The sequence below is a fragment of the Strigops habroptila genome, chromosome 7 (genome assembly GCF_004027225.2).
Source record: "Strigops habroptila isolate Jane chromosome 7, bStrHab1.2.pri, whole genome shotgun sequence".
Classification (NCBI taxonomy): Eukaryota; Metazoa; Chordata; class Aves; order Psittaciformes; family Psittacidae; genus Strigops; species Strigops habroptila.
Window position 1 is genome coordinate 50004553 of NC_044283.2, and position 25835 is coordinate 50030387.

General features: G+C 38.9%; 1 protein-coding gene across 4 annotated transcripts in view; it reads left to right on the plus strand.

The window, feature by feature from the left end:
• Nucleotides 1–25835, plus strand: part of BMPR1B (bone morphogenetic protein receptor type 1B) — a 244252-nt gene that overhangs the window by 126837 nt on the left and 91580 nt on the right. Inside the window, exon 1 of one of the 4 annotated variants that reach the window (XM_030492685.2) lies at nucleotides 3224–3423. The exons of 2 other annotated variants lie outside the window; for them this stretch is intronic. The gene's annotated coding sequence lies outside the window, so the exon portion shown is untranslated. Of the gene's footprint in view, nucleotides 1–3223; nucleotides 3437–25835 lie in introns of those variants that run through there. One more of the 4 variants, XM_030492684.2, reaches the window with a different exon arrangement.

Below are 25835 nucleotides of genomic sequence, written 5' to 3' on the forward strand. Positions count from 1 at the left end.
ACTTTAAAAAAAAGTATGTAAAGGTAACCTCATAGAAGTAGGTGCATGCCTTGGTTGAAGGTCGTCTGTTGGAGTCCTTACACAAGGTATGCTGCACAAATAATGTAGGTAGTCCATGAGGATTTTGGTGATTTATCAGAGTGGCGAGAGGGCTGAGCATGATTCTGATGTTACTTCTAATGGTGGTATGCCAATGTGGGAGCTTAACTTAAAAGACGTCAATTTTGAAGAAATTTTAATTGAGAAAGCTATCTTGGGCCTGGGAATGAGCTTCTAGGCAGGACCAGAACTACAAAGACTGTCATGTTAAATAGCTATAACCTCATGGAGAGAGCACATATATAGGTTGTGAAGGATTCAAATTTAATCTCATGGGTTTGCTTGATTCAGGTCAGGGATGTGGGCCCTCATTTCCCACACTGTGGCTGAGCACTTCCCACACTAGCCTATGAAATACTGAGTTTCTCAAGCCTCTCCATCCAAGGCTATTTCTCTTTGTATATATGCTGAGATGCTTACTGGACTGGGGGCTCAAACCTGGATCTGTTGGAGTGACTCTTCTAACATCTAGGCTGTTTGTCTGTTTGAAGAAATACTATATTTTGTGTGTAAACTCTGTAATTCAGAGCAGGCTATTGAGTATTCTGTAATAATATTCTGTGTTTCCCTCTGTGATTTTTGAGTATATCTTTCTGAAAAATCTTGGTTTCAAGAGATTGAAGAGTAAAGTATCTCTCTCTCTTTCACTCTCTCTCTTTTTTTAAAAATATGCCTTTCTAGCAGATTTCTTGGGCATGACCCATTCAGACTTCATCTTGTTTATTGGTAATACACGTTGCCGTATTTATTTCAATCTTCAAGTTGGTTTCATCTACATTGTTATGCTCTTTAAAAAAAAAAAAAAACTAAAAAAAGAAAATCTATGCTGCTATTCAGAGATGGAAAATGGGCATAAATTTACTTTCTATGCCAGTGTCACCTCAGTTGTGATACTTTTTAGTGTCAGAAGAGTGGCACCTGCATCTTTTCATTGCCATAGCTTACTAATGATGACTTTGAGAGCTCTTCAGGTTTTGTAGTAAATTGGAGAGCAAATTTAAAAAGCAAGAAAGCACTTAGGCAACCAAAGAAAACCATTTATGTTTTGGAGTAAGTGCTTTTTCTATATTCAAGACAGCTCCTGTTTGGCTCCCGGCTCTCCCAGAAGAGATTTTGCCTTTTCTACCACTAAGCGTATTCTTTTCCTAACCTGAAAACCTTCCTAATCAGAACTTCTGAACCCTTCCTGCAGGTGTACAGTATACCAATGTTATCGGCATGATGCCATCGGTATCTAAAAACTGAACTGGCATTGGAATTTACTCCTTGAATGGGTAGCAGGTATTGGACTTTGCAGCTTTATTTGTATTTGCAAATCCCTACTAAGTGCTTCTGATCAGTGAATTTCCCGCATGGGTGAGAAAAATTTGGTCGGTTACATCAACATATTATGTATAGATACCATGAGAGTATTTCATGTCTGAGGGAAATGCTGCTTACCCTGAGAGCAGGTGCACATTCAACAACATGTGTGTTTACAGAAGTCTGTATTTGTGGGCACTGAGTCCCTTGATCACTGACCTTTATCTTTCCCCCCCGCACAGGAAGTCAGGTCTTATTTGAGCAAGACGTATACGCTTAACCAGTGCTCTTTTAGGCAGACCAAGAATGCAGAGAATTACACATGGTCTCCTGTTAATGCTGGTTTAGAAACAGCATTTGCAGTGTGAACAGTACTTTCATGTTTATCTTAGCCTATGGAGTGATATATGAGTACTTACAGCATGAAGAATAATCAAGTTTTCATGCTGTTTTAAAAAATGTGATTTTTTTGTTTGTTTGTTTGTTTACTGCTGATTCTAATTTCTTTGTAGTGTTTAATATTTGTATAAAAAAATATATTGTCACTGCCAATCCTTCTCTGTGGTTTGGAGTTAAAACTACTACCAGTTGAGTGCCAGTAGCCCCAGACACGTCTTGAAAACTAATCTAGATTGACATTCTCATATTTTTGGAGTTACAAATGCACAAAACCTGCTTGACTGTACAGAAAGAAGGGTTTGGGAAAATTGCTGGAGCTTCTAATGTGCTTTTTAGTTTAGATGCTGTCTTCCATATTGGCTAATATGGACAGATTTTAACATGGATGACATCAACAAAATGAGAATTCTTCAGCGACCATGCAGGGGAAGAACCAGGCAACTGCTGTGTTCTAAAATGCAAGTTAAAAGTTCAGCCTGTTGCTTTTGATGTCAAAATGGCATGCAAGAATGTGTTTCTCACAGCAGAAGACAAATATTCTGATTTTATTTAAGCCTTTGTGGCCCACATTGTTACTTTGCCCACAGGCCATACGTTTGATATTTCTCTCTTAAGGTCAGCATACCCTTTACTTAGACTTTGCACTATGTGCCAAGGGCACTGAAGTGGGACCACAGTTTCTATAAAAATTAAAATAAGCCAGTGAATCGTAGTTATTTACTGCATTTCATCCCACCTCAGAAAGCATAAGTGTAAAGTGTGATTTTTAATTAACAAGCACATTGTCCCAGTGCTTTGACTTGGAAAATTACATATCAGTATCTAGACAGGTTAGCAGACCATTCATTTCTCCCTCTAAGCCATAAATAATATCCTTCACATTCCCAGGAATGCTTTTCTGCTTACTTTTAGTAGTCATAGGTACATATGAAGTATTACTGATCAAGGTAAAATAAATGAAGGGTGGTAATTGAATAAGGCTGTGCCATTTGTTAAACAAAACAAAAAACGCAGTGCTTTCCACCCCTGCATCTCCTTTACTTCATCACTACAATGGCTTATCATGACATGCAGCAAGAGTTTTGCCTACTAACCTTGAAATGTATCTTTGTGTTTATTATCAGGACCTGGCTGGCAAATTGAGCTTGACAATGAGATGGTGTGGGCAGGGGGAAGCAGGATGACCTGGGACATGCAGTTCTGCTAAAACCTTTCAAGGTCCGTAGAGTGCCTTTTCCTTTCCAATGAATCAAATTACCAACTGGGCAGCTAGTTTGGTTAGCTAATCATTAATGTGGGACCCATGAATGATGGAGTTTGCAACCCTTTGTCTTGGTAATTAATTTTTTCTGTGTGTGTGTTATAATACTCTTCCTCCTTTTGAGAGTATTTAACAGGGGCAAGCACACTGAAACCTGGCCCAGGTTGTCCTGGAGGTGCGTTGCTCAGCCTTCGCTCAGAGCCCCATTGTTGCCTTGTCTTGGAAGAAACCACTTCTGCCAGCACCCTTCTCGTGGCCAGTGAATTTGGAGACTGGCCCACCACTGGTGCGGTTGGTGGCCAGCCCTTTGCAGCTCTGGGGGTTAGGCAGCAGCTGCCCAGTGGCTTCTGGTGCCTTCGGAGGTGAGTGTGTGAGGTGAGATGCTATGCTTGCCCTTCACTGGGGATGTTTTCCACTTGGGATAATTCCTTGCTCTTCGTGCTGAACAGTGCATGTCTAATATGTTTGATGCATGTGTAGCATAGTAGTTCTGGTTGCTTTAGTAGACACATGGCTTTTAGCTTCCTTTTGCCCGTAAGAGTGGGCCAGGTAGGTGCCAGCTGATGTTCCTCTCTATTCCTTCTTCACACTGCTTGTCTCCTCCCTGCATGGTGCACAGGGTGACCCTGCGTTTGAGAGTAGCTTTTATCTCGTGTTTTCTCAGTACGATAATGGAATGAATTTGTAAGGGTTACCCTTCTTGTGATTGCTCAGGCCTGCCTTATCTCAGCCAGTCTCTAAGTCAGGTTCAAACCAGGTGTCCCTTTCTTTTGTGTTCAGAGAGGCTGTCAGGGCATTTCTCCTGCACGTCCCTGTCCCCCCAGCTGTGCTGCTTTGGCTTCACAACCTGCCCCTCCAAAAGTAGTGCCATGTGAGCAGCGGCAGCAGTGTGGGCTAGCTGGGTCTCGCCTTCTCTCAAGCCATCCTGCTTTACTTCCTGAAAAGATGAGGAAGCACATGTATGGTACAAGATTTTTGCTTTAATATATACCTAGTTAGAACAAAGATGTTTCTTATTTCATGATAATAGTGTAGGCATTGCATGGCAAGTACTAACTCTTATTTCCTAAGCCGCTGAGAGCAGCTGTGCATCTGTCATGAGGCAAAGAGTTTTTCTGCAGCCCTTTTCAACAGTTTGAGGGAAGGAAATCACATACCCACTGGATGTGGCTCAAAAGGGATGCTATTTAAAATGCAGTCACTTTCCCAGTTCTGAACAAGTCCAGTTATGATGCTGTGGGATAGGGGGAATTGTTTGTAAAGTGCATATGTGGTCAGAAAATGACTGTGTACAAATGCTATCATCCTTCTCCAGAGATCCAAAATCTGTCTCTCTTCCAAGATATATCTGCTTTCCTTAGTTCAAAAATAAATGCTGATGACATTTTACTTTTATTGGCTCTATAGCGGTATGAGAAAATGAGCTGGATTCTATTCTGGTTTGTTGATTGTCAACAAAATTGTTAATTGTTTTCTAATGTGAGCCAGAGGGCATACAGCATGGCTTCAGGTCAGGCTCCAGGTGTGGTTTGTAAAGCGGGCTGTTAGAAGAACAACTAGTTTTCTTATTGTGTGTGTTTGTTTTAAACTTGTATATTGAGAAAATGTACTTTGGAGTCATTTTAAGACAAATACTGAATTTTGTTGTGTCACTTCTGCCAAACCACTTTTCATCCTATACTTGCACTATCAGGTCTTATTTCTCTCATGGTGGTTTTTGAGTATTTCTGCTAGTTAGCAGTATCTTAACCTTTTCCACCCTCGGAGCTCATTAAAATAAAGTAGTATCTACTACTTAAATAGCAATTTGCATTCTAAGAAGATTTTGAAAGTCTCTGTTAATGCTTCTTTCCTGTAGGGAAATGGCAACGTGCATGTTTTTAAGATGAGAGCTGAGAGTGTGTTAAGTAACTTATTCTGGGTGTACAAGGAATTGGTGCCATTTAATCTCAGAGTAAATGACTTGAGCATGTAATTAACTTTCAGCTCTAAGCATATGAACAGTTGAAAATTAATTATAAAAAAGAAAAATGAACTGCAGTGTGGTTATTCCACCTGCACCAAGTCAGTCAGTACTTTGTAAAATGTGCCTGGGAGAAGGGTATGACTCTTGGTCCCGAGGACAGGCGTTTAGGTGATGTCTTCATAATATAACATCAAAATAAGCAGGCATTACTGCCTTGAAGCAAATAAACTCAAATGAATTAAAAGTTGCTATTTCTTTTCAGTTCAGGTTTTCTACACAATGCAGGGCATGATGTGACAGAGGGTTTTGCTTTTGGCATAAGAGTCCACTGAAGCCAGAAGTAAAAATTCTAACAGCAAGACAGCAAATCAAGGGATGCAAGGTCATGACTGCAGTTCAGTGTGAAGAAACCACTGCACTTCCTGGTTGATTTCTGTGAGCAGTAATTTAATGTCTCAGAATGATGCAAGTCATATCATGTCCAGTTTGTTTTTTTTTCATAGACCTTTTCTTATCCAGAGCTCAATGTAGTTAGAAAGATGAATGGCTTAAAAAAATAAAACAAGCCCTGATTTCTTTTTGAAAAATGACTGAATTAAGAATGCCATTTCAGTCAGACTGGAGAGCATATCATGAGGTGGATATAATTTTGAGGACACATTCTCTAAAAACTCCTGATGTTGATGGGTGTGCATGATGCAGTTCATTAAGGGGAAAAAAAGGAGAGATTTTAGGCTTAAGAATATTGATGCTGTGTTTGGTGTTGATCTACAAAGTAATGCTAGCCTGTGCGCCCAGGTGGAGAATATGGTACATGTAGTCAAAGTATATTGAGAAACCTGACATCTAAACATTAGAGCTGAGTTTTATGCCTTCTTGTAAGCTGGAGCATAGCCACATCAAATTAGTTAACCTAATAATAAATTCCAACATTAGTGAAGGTCTATTTTTATTGAAAATAAATACATATGCTCAAACACTTGCTATCTGAAAATATTATCGGGCATATTCTCTCTAGGTTATATTTCTTTTTGTCAAGGTGAAATTCTACTCCACAGTAAAGGAGGTATCTTAGCAATCAGGTCGTTTCAGGGATTTCAGTGACATCGGTCATGGAGGGGGATATTATTTCACATGGGTATGACTGGTAAAATTTGAAGCCCTGGTGGCTGGCTTTAAAATACTTTGCTGCACAGGTCCTGAAAGGATTTATGAGATATACGTACATTTCAGTTGTTGACAGTATCGTGATTGCCTTATTTATTGGCCCTGTCGTCTCCATGCTTTTGGAAATATCACCTTTAATTGTTCTGAATAATTGCAGTAACACCTGCTGGCAAGCCTGGAGCTGATATACTGAAAGCTTTTCTGTGGCTGACATCAGTCAACAAAACATTTGTGTCCTTAGCAGATGTTTTTGATTTCTTTTTCACATGGGATTTACTTAGATCTATTCTCTTACTCCAGTAAAGACCAGCCACCTCTTTCAGGCTGTTTACCATCAGAAAATGTATCAACTGATTTACTGGCACAAAACTTATGTTATTAATCCACGATGTTGATTCATTTTGTGTTTTATGAATTCACAATATGACATTTCATATTTTTAACATTCTAATTAAAAAAAGGGAGGGGGAGGAGTCTTCTACATTCTGCCTTTAAATTATAGGTCAATCTGATGGTGTTGGCTCTGGTTTTTGGTCTTTACACTATAACCATCTTGAAGCAGTGACTTTTGCTTCCATTTGCTTTTTACATCCAGAGTCTTTGTTCTTTGCTTGTTTACATCCTGTATAGGTTTTTTTTTCTGTATAGGTTAAGCAATTTCTGATTGCTTCCTCACTTTTCCTTTCCATGTTTTTATTTATGTTTATGTTACATGCGACAAAGGCTTTGCTTCTTATTTAAAAAAAAAAGGGGGGGGAGGGCGGTATAAAAGATTAACAGACACTGACACATACCCAGATGAATGGCCCTACAATGGAAAGCGGTGATTCCCAAAACTATGCATTGTTAATGATATGTACTTTGAATCTTTTTTGTTCTTGGAATGATGTTTCATCTAAGTAGGAGAAAATAGTATCTATTTCTTTTGACAGTAGAGATTTAAATAAGTTAAAAATTCCACATTGGGACTTTATAAGTTCAATTTTTGTTTCACTGTTCTTTGGTAGGATACTTACACTAGCCTGCTGATGCCAAAATGATTTTTCATCAGCATGGACATATACATATAAAGCGTTTCTAGACATTTCAGACTGGACTGTGACACACAGCAGCAATGTCTTCCCTCTCTCCACCCCTCATTTGCCAAAGAATTATTACCTCCTCCTAAAAAAACATGCTCAAAAGCACACTTGAGCTATCACAGAACCCCAGAGGGGCCAAGCAAACCCTTCTGCTTTATTAAATGCAGGAAGAAAACTGGTGTGCACGTTCTCAATCTTTCTGCAGTGGCTGAAGAGTATTAAAACCAGCACACTGTCCTTGTGTCACATGTTTTGCTGAACACCTTTATAAAATGCAAATCTACAAAGTCCTGGGCATGGGCTTTTAGTTCCCTGTCAGTGTATCTTCTGCTGTCAATGGGGTTAGTCAGGGCTTAGGAAGTCTTCCAACAGTTGTCCAGGGTATTAACCTTATATATCCAATGCCAGAAATCCTTTTTGACTCTTTCTTAGGCTAGCTGTTACCATTTTGTACCGTATTGTGGATATTCTTTCTCTTAATGAAAAACCTCTTAAAGGTATTTATTTTTCATCCAAGAGAGCTTTTTTCATCAGTTAGATGTGCTTTCTACATGACTTTTTTTGTACAGGGATGTTAGTCCTCTGCCTTGCAATAAATAGAGAGGTAGATAAGTAAATGAAGGTATTTCAGTGACCCAAACTATATTATATTACTAAAGATTAAATGTATTCGCCCTACTAGCTTATGTACTGAATAATGGACTTCCTTTGATTCCACTTATTATTGTTAATTATACTCAACTGACAATTTTGTTCTATGACTTCTGAAGCAGTATGGCTGTCTGTTCCTTGACTCAGATTTAAAACAAATTCCATCTTGAGTCAGGAAAAGAATCACCCCTGTTATGCTCAGGCCTCATCCTACTCAAGAGTTAAAATTATATTCACTGCCCTATACCAGTTCATTCTTTAATATGGTAGCTTAAGCATGAACACGTCGGGTTGTATTAGCTAAGTAAATTATACGCTTTCCCCTCACCGACTGTTCCTTGGTGGTAAGATACCAAGATATTTGCATTGATACAGTTAACAGTTTACAGCCATTCTTTCTTTTGGAAGGTTCCAGTTATAATCCTCTCCAGGCTCCAATTTGTGCCTTACATGGCCATCTATATGGTTTTTTGTACCCATTCCAACCACCTGGGTCCCATTACTCCCATTTGGTTCCCATTGCACCGACTTCCTGTCTGTATTACAAAATTTATTTTAATTTTTGAGCATTTAACATAAGAGGTCTTGTATGGTCTGTACATGCAAAAAAAAAAAAATCTCCACCCCATATTCTAAAAGGTTTATTTAATTTCTGCATATTCCTACTTATTCAGTGTAATATCAGTCCATAGGAAGACAGTATCAAAGAGTAAGAATGCCTCTTGTCAGAGTTTCTCCATAGAACAAAGGATGTTTTTAAAACACCAGTTTTTTAAATCCCCGTAAACCTAATTCTTACAGTGTCATAGAAGAATGCTGAGATCGATGTCCAAGGACTGGCTGTATCCCAAGGCAGGATCCTTATATACTTAAACTGCTCTAGAGAGACATTTTTCTGACCTCTTTTTAAATGGATATTCTGTCAACTTTACTGGTGTCACTAGACCACACGGTATGCAACAAGAATTTTGTGTTGTGAAGCAATGCCTGATGCTGAGTCTAAATTTGCTGTTGGAATTTATGGGATGCTTTTTTGTTTCCTCAAGCTTTTTTTTTTTTTTTTCTTTTCAAAGCATACATGTATATAAAATGTCTAGAACATCTTTCATAGATTACATGTTTGCATTGTACTGCACTTCAGAGATTAATGGTAGGTAGAAAGGAATAGTGCATTACTTATAGGCAAGGACAATTATGGTGCTATCTAAAAACATGCAAAAAGCCTTAGACCTTTCTATATGAATGCATAAAGACAGAAGAAGATTTAGTCATGACAGTAGAGTTATTTTTCTTTGCAATCAATTAAAATTTTAATTATGTATTAATCCCTCAAGTGAACAAAATCTAGCTCCTGTAGCAAAGCAGGAAGTAGTGTCAATGGCCAACTTCCCCATTCCTCCTTTATTTTTCTCCCCAGACTAATGCCTCTTACCCCATCCTTACCATTATTTTCTTTCCCTATATCTGATGCCAGAATCTATATATCAGATATATAAAATAACCTGTGCATAGACCATCCAATCTGAATAAGAGATTTTGTGCTGTGCTCATAGACTTTTTTCCCAGGTTCCTGTCATTGATACCTGGTCATGTAAGGGAAGCTACAGCAGTCCAGCAGAAATAGGGTCAAAATGCTGCTCCATGCCATCTACCCTCCTGTTTCAAACAGCAATATTAAGTGGCTCTATTCCTGTCTCAGAAAATCATGGAGGGGATAGACAGTGACTAAGTGATTTTGGTACTTTTCACTGGGGAAGAAGGTTAACTGAGAGCTGGAGAGGGATTAATTTCCATGGTCATCTAGTCTAGAGGCAAGTCCCTAAGCTATCTGGATGTATTTATGTCTATTATATGCCTGTTGGGGTCAAGAAAGCAAGGAGAAATATGGGTCTGTGCTTCCATAGACTGAAATGGCACATATGTAGAAAGCTATGCCATAAATACTAGAATCTTGTGAATTTTTAACTTGGTTGGAAGGTGAAAAGACAAAGGCACAGCAGAAAATGCTAGCTGATTAGTCTTGTGTATAAAATCTATTTAAGGGGCAATAGCAAAGTTCTGTATAAAAATTAATTAGAGCATAGCACAGTCAGTTGTGATCAAAGAGCATACATTTATTGTGAAATATATGGTTGCTGGAGACAATCCATTTTTAATTTATTAGATTCCATAAATTGTTTTCTTGATAGGTTAGGAACAGAGATACATCAAGCTTAGTCACATAATGCTGGCTCTGGTAACTAGCTAAGTGAATTATAGTTTTGAAGTATATGCTTACCCTTTAACAGTAGTCGACATCAACAATGAAAATACATGAAAGTAGCTCTAGCGTGTTTTCAGGATTACAGAAGCACTTCTAGCATAGAAGAACGTGTTGATATTAGCAAAATAAAGCCCCATGCTACACCTATGAGGAAGGAGGGAGAAAGTACACATTGTTTTCTTCTTATTGGTATACTGTCTAGTGGTTGTTCTGAGACACAGATTTGAAAACATGGATTTTTGTGCCATTAAGGATCTGAAATGGCTGTGTCCAAGGTGCTTTTAGGTTTTTGTGTCCAAGGTTGCTCTCTTAGGTGTATATGAGTTTATGGTGGAGTTTTTCTGCACTGATATTTTCTATATTGTCCTTGATCTTTCACCAAGGACAGAACAAATCTTATCTCATTCAGAGCATGATCAGACCTCCCCCCCCCCCCCCCCGCAGCTGATTTAACCTGTGCCTTCAGAATTGCCCACGTGGGTAGAAGTTGGCCCACATCCTGCTGCTTCAGCAGCTTCCCCTGGTAAAACAGACCTGGAAGGCCTTGGTTATATCTTGTTTCGTAGTGCTGGTTCATACAGTGCTGTTAAAATGTATGAAAGTTGATTTAGCTCACCTTTTTTCTTACATATTTCTGCCTTTCCTCCATAATATGATACATGCTGTGCTGAAGTCAAGGAAGATGTAAAAATTACAGTGTATATAGAATTAAAAATACAGTCTTAGTCTGATAGTTCAGTTTATAGGCATAGTGGCTGCAGCAGTATGGGAATGAGGGGAGGAAGGTGAGCAGTGCTCTCATGTTTGCAAACATTTGACTTAGTTGCATGCTTCCCCTGCTTTCTCCCAGTGTAACTGGACATTTTAGTTTGAACCTCATTTTATCCCAGTACAGATTGGGTTTCCTAACAAATAATCATTCTGCGTGGCTGTGCAAACCAAATTTATGTATGTATATTACATAAAAAAGCAACTTTTCTTTTTTTTTTTTTTTTTTTTGTTTTTTATTTTTCTGTGTCCTAGTGTAATTAATTTCCACGTACAACCCTTTGTGAATGTCAAAGATGATCTGGTAAAGTAGAAAAAGGTATTTTTCATTCATACGAGTCCTAAAATATCTGCTCAGTAAAGAGACCTGATGGCTGAAGGATGGAGAGAGCATACATATTCTCAGAACTACGTTTGAGTATTCAGTACAGGGCATATATGCCAAACTCTTCAGGAAAGCAGCATTTTTGTTTTAAGATTTTTCTGATATCTTGGGCCTTTTTTATGTTGTTAAAAATATCTGGTAGTAATTTAAATATAATAGCTCACTCTCTCCCCTCTAATTTAGCAAAGGAATGAGTTTCTCAAAAAGAAACTGTCTTTTGGGGGTGTCCAGGTGTGCACATCTAAATCCTGTGGAAGGTTGTACAGCATCAGACTTTTGTTTTCGGAATAAATAAGCTATTGTAAATCAGCAGGCATGAAGCCAAGTTATAATAGAAGAATTTATTATAGTTTAATGTAGATGGTGGATAGAATGGATAGATTGTAATTGAAGCTAAGTGAATAATTCCAGTAAATAATTTATTCAATGAATTTATCCTGTTTTTCTACTCAGAGATTGTTCTTACTCCCTCCTTTCTCTTCCTCCCCATGTTTTATAGCCCCTGTCTGTTTTGGTTTTTTTTTTTTTGTCTAACCAGAGGGGTGAGGGCTCTCTTTGTTTCCTTACTTGCTGGGCTATGCTGACCACCATGGCATCATTACTGTTTCATGCCTCTGCATCCCCAGGCTTGTGCAGCTGGGAGCCCATGCTTGGCGAAAGTCTGGTGAAGTTGATCAGGCTTTGTGTGGGATGTTCCCACCACATCTGCAATATTTAGAGATGTGGGTCTGACTCTGAGCGCTGGTGCCTGCAGATGCTGGTCTTGCCGCTGCAAGCTGTCCTCTCTGTGTTGAGTGACTCCCAGCACTGCAGTGCACATCCCTTCGAGGCAAGAATTACTTAGGTCACGGGGTTTGAGCTTCATTCTCTGGGTTCACAGTTGGGTTGGACCTTCTCAACAAAGACCTACACAAAACAAATAACAAAGGAGCTTCTAGGGAATGAGAATCATGTTTCACTTGGGCCACTGACATCTTCAGTTTTGGGTTTGTTTGGGTTTTTTTGTTTGTGCGTTATTTTTTGATTTTGTTTTTTTGGGATTCAAGGAGAGAGTAGAAATATTTGTGGTATACAAACTCCTGATAAAAAAAGGGATTTGTCCAAGGGATTTGTTTACTGTGCAGAAGCTGTTCAGCTGTAAGCCTTGTGGTATTTTGTTTTTAATACCATACATGTTAGCATCCTGCCTGTTGATAAGGCTGGTCAACATGCTGAGTCCTTGCCCATATTCTGTCTTATTCTGCCCTTTCTTCTATTTCCTCCCCACCCACACCCCAGCTTTTAAAACAGTGTTTCTGGATTTTTGGAAGTTTCAACCAAGTCTTTCCTCAGCAGCCCATCCCTTCTCCATCAGGACCTTGAACTAACATTATTAGATGCCTACACATTCAATTGATTCACTTTTTAACCAGTTCCCTCAAGGGCCCAAGCTAATCCTACACACTTCATGTAACAGTAGATGCAGATTTTTGTAACATTTCCTCTCTTTATTGCTTTGAGTAGTAAAAGAGTTTAATGTCACAAGAATTAATGTTCCTAATTGATATTTGAAGTAGGACCCACTTGAGCTGCTGACATCTTATACCTATTATTATTCCAGATGGGTTGCAAACTTAAGTAGGCATCACTTCACCAGGATTACGGTGGTCACAGCTTGCTTAGCGCTCAAGTAAATGGAGCTGAGACAAAATCTGGCCAGTGGCGTGAACATGTGATGTTTAATTATAAACCTTCAATGTAGCAGGAGATCCAAAATGAAGTGCTCATGGCATGTGCTCTTCTCTTCCTCCTGTGGGAGTACCAGATTAATGTACAGTGGTGAGCAGGTCTTACTGTGGTTATAAATTTGCCAAGTTCATCCCCCCAGGTACTAGATCAGGAGCTGCAGGTTTTTTTAGTATTATCATTTTGTTGTATGTTATCTCTTTGCCCTTCATGTTTATGGTTAGCATGTATTAATATCAAAATCTACTGCACCACAGAATCTACTCTTCCATGCCCTGTCTCACTACTTTCTCCTGTAGCTGTAAGACTTCTACCTCTACCTGTGAAAAGGCCTTTAATCTTAGCACTGTGTGCTCAGCACAAGTTTGGAGTGATATCACACAAGATTGCCTGTCTTCTCTGTGCAGCTGTTGGTCAGAGCATAAAATTAAGTAGCAGGTTTGATTTCTTAATGAGGCTTTCAATTTTCTTTTGACAAAAGTGGAATTGTTTGGTTTTACATAGGTAATCCAGGTATTTTTCAATGTGACACTATTCCTCTTGAACGACTTCAAAACATTTGAGTTTAATATTAATTTATAAAAGCAAATTATTTTAATAATAGAATGTATGAACAATAGTCTAATCTGTTCAGCAGTCCAGTGTATTTTTTCATTGATTTCTATATTAATATTGGAGCAAAGACAGTAATTTCTGGTGCTTTTACAGCTGTGAAAACATGCCTATTGCAAAAAGAGACTAAACTGTACCAAAGGACTCACTGTGCCAGCAATATTTAATACTTCATTGTAGGTCCACTGTTTTAAACATCTGTCCCTCATTTAGTGTATTTTTAATACAGAATTTTTAGTGTGGGCAGAAATGTAACTGTTTATAGTAAGATGCTTTCTCTGCTACTGAGAAAAAAGCAACATAGGATTCTATGAGAAAAAATATTTTTAATGATTTATAGGATTTGGGTCATTGGCCTTAAACTGCCATAAAATTGTAAGTCATTTTTATTGAAACAAACACATTTCTAAGAACATGAATGTGGCTGGTAAAGGAATTTTCTGTGAAGTAAATATGGAAGCTGGAAAGGGAAAATTACCATGTAGCCCCCATACTGTGCTGTGCATTGTGCATAAAAAGGAAGTAATTGAGTTTTTTGGGCTGAGGAGGGTGGGTTCAGCAGTATCCTGCAGTAAAAAGGAAGAATTAGGAAATGAGCTGTATGCGAAAGATACTAAGGTTATGGCCACCTAGCAGTATTCTACAGGCATCATAGAATTGTTCAGGTTGGAAGGGACCTTGGGAAGTCGTCCTATCTAAAACACATCTTCAGTTAAAAAGAAGAGTCTAGAGAGACCTTACAGCAGCCTTCCAAAGGGAGCCTACAAGAAACCTGGAAAGGGACTTTTTACAAGGGCATGTAGTGACGGGACAAGGGGGAATGGCTTTAACCTGAAAGAGGGGAGATTTAGATTAGATATTAGGAAGAAGTTCTTTACTGTGAGGGTGGTGAGGCACTGGAACAGGTTGCCCAGAGAAGCTGTGGCTGCCCTATCCCTGCCAGTGTTCAAGGCCAGGTTGCATGGGGCTTTGAGGAACCTGGTCTAGTGAAAAGTGTCCCTGCCCATGGCAAGGAGTTGGAACTGGATGATCTTTAAGGTCCCTTTCAACCCAAACTGTTCTATGATTCGAAGATGCACTAGTGTCTTGCTGTGAGTTACAGTCCATCATCTTGTGTAGGGACTGGCTACAAAAGGGAGTACCACACGTACAGTGAAATTGTGCCACACTAGAGTAATTTCTACTATTGTTTGCTGGAAGAACACTTAAATGAGTGAATGTTCACAGCTTTTTCTGCATGTAAAAATTAGAAAATCCTTGTGCTAGCTTGGCTAATGTATTTTACTGTGAATATGTAACTTTTTTGTAGCCATGAATATAGAAGAAGTCATATCTAATACTCTTTTAAAACAAACAAACAACTTTTGATGTTAGACTTGCACAGTATGCCTGTATATCATCCCTATAGTACTTTAAACAAGTGCACACAAAAGCAGAAAAAAACCCACAATCGTTATCATGTACTAATTCAAATTTCCAAATCCATGGCAAGTGCCCATGCCCATCTCATTTAAGTATTTATCAGAAATGCAGTGTAGAAGAATTCCTCCCTTCCACAGGTATGAGACTGCCCGACTTGTTTATGAAAAGAGGACTTAAATTTTTTTCTGTAACAGCACAAAAAAACCATTAACTGTTTGTCCTGCAGTAAAGGTGCTTGAGCACTGATCAGCTTGTTCAGATGACATTTTCCCAGATTAGCCTGCTAGAGTTATCCTTTGGATGGAGAAAGTTTATCCTGCAAGGTGGGAAGATAAATACTAGATTTGGTATTTTGATTTGTAAAATGAAGAGGTCAGAAAGGGAACTCTGTGTTGGGACTCAAGAAGTTAATAGTGAGACTCAATGACATGTTGATTACAAGGGAAAAATAGGCCTGTTCATATAGGAAGAGTACTTGAAATTATATCCACAGATACATTTATTACAGCTTCCATTTGTTCTTGTATTACATTTCAGTATAATTTATTGATAGGGATTTACACTGTGCTTCTTAGATGAAGGGACTGTCCGAAAGAAGGAAAATCATTCGGCTCATATTACTGCCTCAGCTATACCTTCCTTTGCCTACTTTGTATAGGTATATTACTGCCTCTGAAAATGGGCTACAAATAGGCCACACTGGGAACCTTCAAAAACCAGGCAAAATGCTCTGCTATACCCAGAAAATGTTTCTTGATTGTGTATAGCTCTTGTTGTTGCATCAGCAGGGTTTTTCCAGTGTAATATAACAGGGCAGAAAAAGGAAATATGTCTGAATTTATATGCAGAATACTAAATACTAAAAATATTTAGTTCTTAAAAAAAATAAATTAAAAAATGTTCATTCCCTTTGTTACAGGTACATGAGGTCAATGTGAACTATAGGAATTCAATATCTATTATGTGGGTTTTTTTGGTTTGGGGTTTTATTTTGGGTTTTCTCTTTGTTTGCTTTTGTGGTTTTTCTTAAGTAGATCTGTTCTTACAATTTTCAATGATGTGGTACATGGATTAAAATCGCACCTTTTTTAGTAATGTACCTAAGTTCAGAACATGCAAGTTAAAAAATAAAAGCATTAAACAGTACACCTGATGTAGATGATAATGGTATTAGAAAAGGAAGCCAGGATGTGTCCCTCTTCATCTTCCAGAATTGTTTGGAAAGAGTACCACAAGTGTTGGCAGGCTTCATATTTTAGTGGAAAGGTGTGTGATTTATTTTCCTTTCAGAGTTAATGCTTCACCCACAAAAAACAAGGGATTGTAAACTGAGGATTTAGTTCAATTAATGCAACAGTGTTGGTTTATAAACAGCCTTTACCGTAAATTTATAATTATTTCAAATGAAATAATTATTTCGTGAACAATAATTACTGAATTGTTCTACATGGAATATATGAAGAAGAAAATCCACAGCTGCAATGTATTTTAGAAGACCCATTGTCAGCTGGATCACCAATTGCTGGAAATGACTAAAACCCATAAAAGTATATTTAACATAATCTGGGAAGACTTGGTATTAACTAAAAATAGAAGTGTGGTGGGCTGACCCTGGCTGGACACCAGGTGCCCACCAAAGCTGCTCTATCATTCCCCCTCTTCAGCTAGGCAGGGGAGAGAAAATATAACAAAAGGCTTGTGGGTTCAGATAAGGACAGGGAGAGATCACTCACCAATTGCTGTCACAGGAAAAACAGACTTTACTTGGGGAAGTTAATTTATTACCAATCAAATCAGAGTAGGATAATGAGAAGCAAAAACTAAATCTTAAAAACTCCTCCCCCACCACCCATCCCTTCTTCCCAGGCTTCACTTCACTCCCAAATTCTCTGCCTCTTCTCCCACAGCAGTGAAGGGGAATGGAGAAAGGGGGTTTGGTCACTTCATCACACATGGTCTCTGCCACCCCTTCCTCCTCAGGGGGAGGACTCCTCACACTCTTCCAGCATGGGGTCCCTTCCAAGGGAGACAGCTCTCCACAAACTTCTCCAACTTGAGCGCATATTTAGAAATACATCAGAATACATTAGAGAAAAATCTGTTTTCTTTTGCATTTTAGACCATTTACATACACTCCACTATTGTCTCATTTCAAATAATAGATGTAGAGGAAAGTGTAAATGTGTTTCCTCTTCTATGCACCCTGCCCACAAATCCTAAAGCAGAGTCTGGAATCATGAGGATGTGGTCAGGACCAAAATCTCAGTTTGGAGAAGTATAGGCAGGCTTGGGGGACCTCTGAGGTAGGAATTGTGTCTGACAATTCCTGGTATTGGCAACCCAGTCCCCTCTGCTAGGCCTTTGTCCTCATAGGAGCACCAGGATTAGGCCTGCAGCTGTACAGACTTAGTCACTAATTAAGAGAACCTGATTTAGTGGAGTTACATGCAGGGTTAAAACTCCATATGAAGCCAATTGAGAGATTCAGAGGTACTGACTCAATTTGACCGCCATTGGGATCACCAGAAACTTGTCAATGGTAAGGCTTATGTGGCCTTTTGTAAAGATATCTAAAACAAATAAAAACTTTCTGAATTCTCTTTTCATGTAAAACTGGGGAAAAAAGAAGTTTCTCATCCCTTGCCATTGTATGCAGGGATAAATATGGTTCACATCCTTGCTTTATGCATTGTAGAAACGATATATCTGTAAAATATCCCAGCACTAAGGGCCTCATCTGTCCCAGGCTCAGCAACACGTTTCAGTGCTTGTTTCCATTTGACCATACTGTGAGATAACATTTGCGAAGCAGCTCCAATGTAATAAAAAGTGCTGATTTCATAGGGGATTGTAAAATGACAAGCTCCACGTCAAATTTAGCTGCTCTTTGGAGGTAAAAATGGAAGCGGAGAAAATTAAGAGCCCAGTATAATTAAACATCTTTCTGAACTGTTGCATTTTATATATTATGTTAGTTTTCAAAGGTGAGGGCCAAAGTAAATGTTTGGAATTCACTCTTGGCGCTGTGGTGTGGCAGAGATTGACGTGCGTTTACAGTTCCATCACGGACACTGGAAAAACCCTGCTCACGGTCGGGGCGAACGCGCTTGGCGCCAAGTCAAATGCGCAGCGTGGAAGCATTTGCCCAATTAGTGTTTTAACAGCTGCTTAAAGTTTGTTTCAATGGGAAGAAAATTATTGAGCACAATTTTATGTAATTAGTAGAGCATAAAACACGTGGTGTGTCTAATTAAAAGTTTAAAACTATTGACATTACGTAGCTACTGTTGAAGTAAATGAAGTGGAAAATCGTTATGATTTTTTCAGTTGGTAAATTACTTCACAATACACTCAAAGGCCCATTTGATAAGATGAACTCAATCCTGATGCGGAGTGATGAGCACCAGGGCCTTTTGCACCCCACAGGTACGCAGAGGTCTCACCAAGTTAACTGGTGCGCCTGGTTGGTATTTCAGGGTTTTCAAGTCCTGTCAGCATGTGCTCCGCTCTTCAGAGCACATGTTAAATGGAAGTATGTCCCGCTCCTTTGGTTCGCAACTCCTTTATCCACAGGGTGACAAACTGTGCATTGTAGAGCTGAAGCCCTCACTTTCTGATCCCAAAACAATAAAGCCATTGAGTAAAGATCAGCAGGAACTTACAAAAGACGAGGAGTTTGGAATTGCAAGCAAATTTGCCTTTAAAACCTATTGTATTTAACAGGTTGTCATTGAAGTATTTGGCCTTTGCTTTTGCGCTTCCCAAGATAGATATGGAAATGTAATTATGTACCATGCAACATCAGTTGTACAATTAATTTAAATCCAGTTGCACTACCTGGTGCTTCTATCCAAGCTTATAATGTCCATGTTTTTATTTCTATTTACAGGAGCACTGAACAATGTTGACTGTGAAAACTTTTGAACTTATTTTTTTCCCCATTTTCATCAATACAGCTTTTACCTAGCTGCTACTTAATGACACATTTTGTCATGTACAAGTCTTTCTCTTCTATTTCAAATGCTATATAGAAGATATAGTACAAAACCAGGGAGCAATGTTTAATTCCAGTTGTAGCACTCACATCCAGGAAGGACAACAGAATAACACTGGATTTACACTGGGCTAACAGAGGGTTCACCCAGCCTTTTTGTATTGAGCATTTATAGCTCTGTAAGCCAAGTTTATCATTCTGTATCCTACTTTTAGTGGCTGTCAGTGTAACCGTAAAATGCGCATGTGCATAGTGGAGAGGTAAATATTCCCTAAAAGGAACTGTATTTCAGGGAAGTAAATGGAAAAAAGAGAGCAGTTGCCTTTTTTGGTTCTATGGTTTTGTATCTGATTGTTCATTTGTTTTTTATGACCTTCAGGAGACCATGAAGCTGTGATCATGAAGCTTAGTGACCATTAAGCTGCGATTACAAGTTTGCATAAAACATGCTAGCACTGCCTCCCCAAAAGGCAGTGGATCACTCCTCTGGCGAGGTAGGGTTGAAAATGTCATTACTCAGTGTCTTTCCTCCAACATTTGCAAAAAAATACCGAAGCCCCACATACGAAGTACTAATTCCTCTTTGTGACACAGCTGCAAGCCTATAGATTGAGGGGAAGTACAATTTTGAATCTTCTAGAAAGAGGAGGAATTTCTACAAAAAGTAATATGGGATTTATACCAGGGAAGGGCAAATGGCAGTAGTTCTTCCCTTTCCAGGGCTACCATCAGTCTGTTGTGCAAGCGCTTAAGGTAGACTCCCCTTATGGACACTGCAGCACCTTTAGTGACGGCTCACACTGCATAGATCCAAATCCAGAAGTATCTGGAATTCTCTGGTACAAGCTGGATTCCCCAAGAAAACAGATTTGCAGTTAGTTACCGCTGCTGAGCCTTCTTACTTCCTTTCTTGGTAAGCATTTTACTCCTGGAGGCATTCTATCCAAGAGCTTGAAAGAGAAGAGGTTATTCTTCCTCTTATATTAAGAGGGAGAGAAGGGGGTAAGTACATATAAGCCAGACTTACTTCTTAGAAAACTAAAACTTTTAGCTGATTTCTGTCAGTAACTGGAATTCTACTCAAGAACTAGCTGTCTTAAAAACTCTCTGGTACACCATAGAAAATTATCTACATTTTCCTAACATACCTCAAGCACAGAACAGTAAGAAATCCATCTTTTTCTCTGAGGAATCCTTTCTAACTTAACTGATTTTATCTGCTATTTTACATTTTCTAGCATAATTTTTAAAACTACACTGATGACTTTAGAAAGAGCAGAAGTGCTCATCCTTCCGAAGACCATGGGAAACATGGATCTGCAGAAGTTTGCTGCATGTTTTCAGTGTGGGGCTTTTGGAGGGCTGTAGCAGAAGCGTCAGGGCTGTGTGAGGATGTGGGGCTTCAGCTGTGAGTGGAAAGAGTTAATTTTCAAGTTCACCATGAGCTGTGTTTACTCGTCCTTTCTTACTCCTTTGTGATAATTGGCACCTCAGATTCTCTACTAATTAATTGGGTTGCAAGGGGCAGGTGGCGCCATTCTATTTTGATAATCCCTGTCAGCAATGTCTGTATAATCTCTTCGTTTAATTAAAATGAATTTGTAATAGGGGTGCATGAACTTACAACAGTTTTTTTCCCTTGTCTTCCTTTCCCTCTTTCTCGCTCTCTCTCTCCAACCCTCCCCCTGGCTTTGCTTTGCTTCGCTTCACTAGAGGTTCACTGCTGGGAGGCAGTTCCGCAGTTGTGGCACTGCCACAGTCCGTGTGCTATTGTCAGTCTCCGAGCTCTTTGGAAATGTCTTAAATCATTAACAGCACTCCCCAAGCCATAAGCCATTTATTTTTAAATGCTCCCTCCCCCCGCCCCCCTTTTTTTTTAAGGAAAGAATATATCTATAAAGAGATTCCAAAATTTCTTCCTACTTTGTTAAAAACAGTTCAGAAGTTGCACTGAAGATTAAAATTATTTCAGTTAAACCCAAAATATTTAACCATTGAAACACATTCCTGTAATGTTTTATCAATTCATTGCTCATGTATCTCCGTGGCCTTGACAAAAATTTAAAGCAAGCAAACAAAACCCTATGCCAAAAGCATTGCCTATCTGAGCTTGAGTCAGTTCAGGAAATATGAGCAAGGGTTGACTATTTTTAATACTCACTCACCAAGGACAGATTTCAGCACAGAGAGCTGAAAGTTTAAATTTCTGCTAAGGCATACACAATTTCAGTGTGTATTTTATTATGATTATTGAAACTTGCTCATGCCAACTGCAAATACAGAAGTGGATTGTAAACTTCAGCCTTGAGGAGGTTGTGTGGGTTTGAAGGTATCCTCCTTCTCTGAGGGCCTCCCTGGTGTTTTGTCTAGCTCATAGTTGCATTCCAGAGCAGAGGACAGAACGTTACAGGAGTTGGAACCAAGTACAGCATTGGTTTTACAAAATCTTTAAAGGGATAAGAAGGTGAAGGATAGATGCTGAAGGCTTCCTGGGCTGTGGAGCACATTTCACATCATGTGCTCATCTCCTCCAGCGGCCTGATAGCTCGCTTCTGCTGGCTGCTGTTCAAAGGGAAAACTATATTCTTTTTTTTTTTTCCCCCCTTTTTTTTTTATCCTTTTTTCCCCCCTGTGCCTGTACAAGAGGGATGCTGGAGCCTAGCAGAAATAAGAACACCAATTTTGGCCAAATTAATTTAGCAGTGACCTGCTGATAGGTAACTAAAGCAGCCTCTCAAACTCTTGTAGTAATGTGAATGCACATGCTTGCCTCGAATCTAAAAGGAAAACAGAGAAGGTGTTACGTAGTAGTTTACTTACGTTACCATCCCCTCTGCATTCAGGATGGGGCAGGTCAGGAATTGATGGTGGCATTCATTGTTTCTTTATGTTTACTTGAAAAGGGTGTACAAAATATTGCTTTTTCAGTGGCATCTGTCTCAGCACTTCCTCAGATCCCTAGGACTCTCTTGTTGCAGGTACTTTTCAATGTTACATTTGATGTGTTCGCTTGCATTGTGTGCTGAAGCCACACATCCAGCTCATTTTCCTGTGGTGTGTTTACTGGTGACACAGATACATGGGAATGTCCCTGTTGTATACTTTACAGAACTTGGGAATTATGCAATGCCAGCCAATATGGTGATGCAGGGTGTGTTTTATTTCCTACCCACTCCTTTCCTGGGTTGTCTCCCTGAGGTCCTTCCCCCCTCTGATTGGAAAAGCAGCTGGCGCCTCAGTGTGAGCAGTTAAGGTCAAACAACACTCCAGTCATCTGTCAGTGATCATCATACCCAGGAAATTGGCACACATTTAAGAGATGATGTCCTGAAGTTACAATGAAAAATGTTTTAGAAAGTCCCACTTGAAAGATTTGGGTTTTTTTAGTATATGGCAGTGAATTAGAATTTTCAGTGAGAGATTGAAGGATAAGCAGGCAAACTTGTCAGCATCCCCCTGCAGTGCTCTGAATGGATGCACAGAGCTGCCAGTGTTTGTAACCTCATCATTAGCCTCCCAGTAATTGCTCTTTGTTTGGTATCCCTAGTGTCTACACTCAAGTGATCAAATGAAAATTTCTGCTTTCATGCAAGAATGCAAAATGAAGTTTCTAATTTTCATCAAGTAAGGGAGAAGGCTGAAAATGTGATTTCCAAAAGCTTGAAGACTAGCATGAAAAGAAAATCAAATTCTCATGTTCAAATCATCTGTGTTTTTAAGAGAGTATCTGAAGCTATAAATGGGCTTTTACTATTAAATGAGAATGAAAACATAAAATGAACACTGTACAAATGATTGCAGCATGCTTTTATCTCTCCTGAAAATCACAACCTGCAAAGATGTAGGCAGTTTTCCAAATGTTTAGGCATTAGTGTATAGTGATGTGGACCTGATTGCCACAGCCGTAAGCTGTCTGGCCACTGTTTGCCCGTCTGCCAAAAGTGCTGTGCAGTGCCTGCTTGGCAAGAGAAAGGAAATTTCAGTTCTGTTTCCTGGCATTTGATGAGCATCATATTCAACTTTTGCAACACAGCAAAAAGCAATCCCCAAACTCTTCTAGAACTGGCATGTACCCACTGATTTGCCTGCATCACAGAAGTTGTTGGTTTTTCTGTTGTAAAATTTTACCTTTGAGGTACAAGACTGTGCAGATGTTTAAAACAGAAAAAATATCTCAGTGTACACTGGCAGGAAAAAAACCACCCTGACATCTTAAAAAGCTCAGAAGGTCTAATCTAATCTTTTCTCCAAATTGCTGTTGAGCGTAACAACTAGGGATCAGCTCAGCAGCATCTAGCCCTTACAGTTGGTGTCTACTGTAAGGGTGACCACAGTGTGTCTCATTTTCCTGTTAATTAAGAGTAATTAAGATGGTATTGTGTAAAGGTGTGTCTTCAAAGTTATATGTCTGCAACCCCACTCTTCTGCCTTATTAGTACACACCAGGTAATACTGATATCCTGAAGGGTTTTGCCGAGTTCTGTTTGTTTGTGAGTGCAAATGAAAACACGGGGGGAGTTGACACTACTGAGGCATGTGAAGAGCTCTCTTATTTGGGGAGTTAATTGAATTCCCATCTCTCTGGCTTTAGGCAACAGATTTCCAGGCAGTTTCATGGTTTCTTTACAAATATCTTCTTGTTGTGACTATTATATATATGCAGTGTTAACAGATTCCCAGTTGAAGTTATGATACTGGGTTTCTGACACATGTATGTAATATACACGAAATACACTACTGCTAGTACTACTACTGCTACTACTAATAATAATAATATGGATGCCTGAAGTGGCATTTTGGGTACCTGCATTCCTCCTATTTTAAGAGTCTCAGGTTTCATGGTTTAGTTAGACTCCTTTTGCTTGCAGACTTATTTACTTCTTGATCACAACTGGCAGGTATGAACACATTTGCTCTCTATTACTCTGTAGAACAGAGGTGGAAATACAGCACATGTAATACAGCTGTACTAAATGAAATACAGCTGTACTAAAATACAGCATTTAATTTGTGAAAATCCAGCTCTGAACCTGAATCATCATATATGGTAACTTCTGTCCAAGTTTTAATATAGCAAGACCTGAGTACCTCCCAAAGTAATCCTCTTCTGCTAAATGTTAGTAATAGCAAATAGCAATTCTGTTGCAATGGCTATCTTGCAGTCTTTGAAGGAATTGCATGAATGCTAGAAACTGAATAAAAATTACTTATGCCACTTATTGCTCTGTAAATACATTGAGTTGAACCTCTAATACTGCTGGCTATTGACTTTGTTGTCTTTTTTAAGGTCTGAGTCTTGGTAGAGATTGATGCTATTCAAGGTTCTGTAGGATAGTTCCTTTAAATTTATCTTTACTTGCTTCAGTAGTGGTTTGGAGGGGGGGTAAAAATAAATTTGAGTCTTCAATATAACACCCGTATGGGTCCATTTATCAAGAATTAAGATCAAGACTAACAAGCTACTGAAGTGATCAAGATGCTGAATCATGTAACGTGTGAGGTTTTGAACAAGAACTACACATTTTGGATTTGTTTGGCTTATGGAGGAGGGAGGAGTCCCCTAAACTGGCAAGGTTTTAAATCCAAATTCTCAGTGTGTATCACTTTTATCCTAGGGGAGCTGTTTAGGGTTGTGTTTTGTTTTTGTGTGTTTTTTTTTTTTTTTTTTTTTTTTTTTTTTTTTGTGTTTTTTGTTTGTTTGGTTTTTTTGTTTTGTTTTGTTTGTTTTTTGTTTTTTGGGTTTTTTTGCCCTTTTTTTCTTTTTCCGCTGCAACAGGCAAGCTGTCAGCACCAGGATGTAACCTGGAAATGAAATAGCAGTTGTTGCAGTAAAGCTTTTAAACATTATGGTGGCTGTGCTTTTATACTTTGACTGTATTTTTGAACAGTGTTTTTTAAAAGGTAAACAGTTGACTCTAAAGAAACGTGGAAATAACATCTTGATTTGGTAACAGTTCTTGGAAATAGCACTTCTTCACTATACCTGAATTTAATAGGGTGAATGAATATATATATATATTTTTAAGCAGTGTTAGTTCTGGGAGCCTATCGTATATATTAGTGTTATTGTAGGATTATTGCCTATTCAATATTTGGCCAGGATTCCAGGTCGCAGCCACTCTGGCAGCTGGGTGACCACACTTGGCCATCAGACAGCTTGCCTATCACACTCACACACCACTGCATGGCCTCTTGCGGCCTTTCTTATGCTCTTCAATGGGGCATGTCACTCTTCCCTAGACAGCTCTTTCTGTTGCCTTTGAGATAGCTTGCTATTTGCCTCTAGCTTTGAGACTGTATTTGCATCCTATTCACATGCATAAAGTACCATCTCAGTCTACCTATTTTCATCATTGTAGCACATCAACCCTAAAGCAAAATACTGTCACTGGAATATCAGCCTTTCACTTATCAGAGAAGGGCTAAAGTAAATGCTTTTAAGCTATATTTGCATGTCACTGAGAAAGTTTAGGCACCGCTTATAGTGTTTTAAGAGTTGTAAAAGAATTGCAGTCATCCCCTTTAAATTTGCAAGTAGGATTTTCAGTAGCTGCATTTCATTATATTGATTTCCAGACTCGTGTTATAAACTTGTGCAAGATTATAGGTGTCAAGGAAGCAAGTAGTACCACTTTCTACATATTAGCCAGTGTTCTAGCAGGGTTAGAGGGCTTTTCAACCCAAAATGAATGATAAATATCTCATTCAGATCCCCGTTTACAAAGCTATTTTTGAGCAG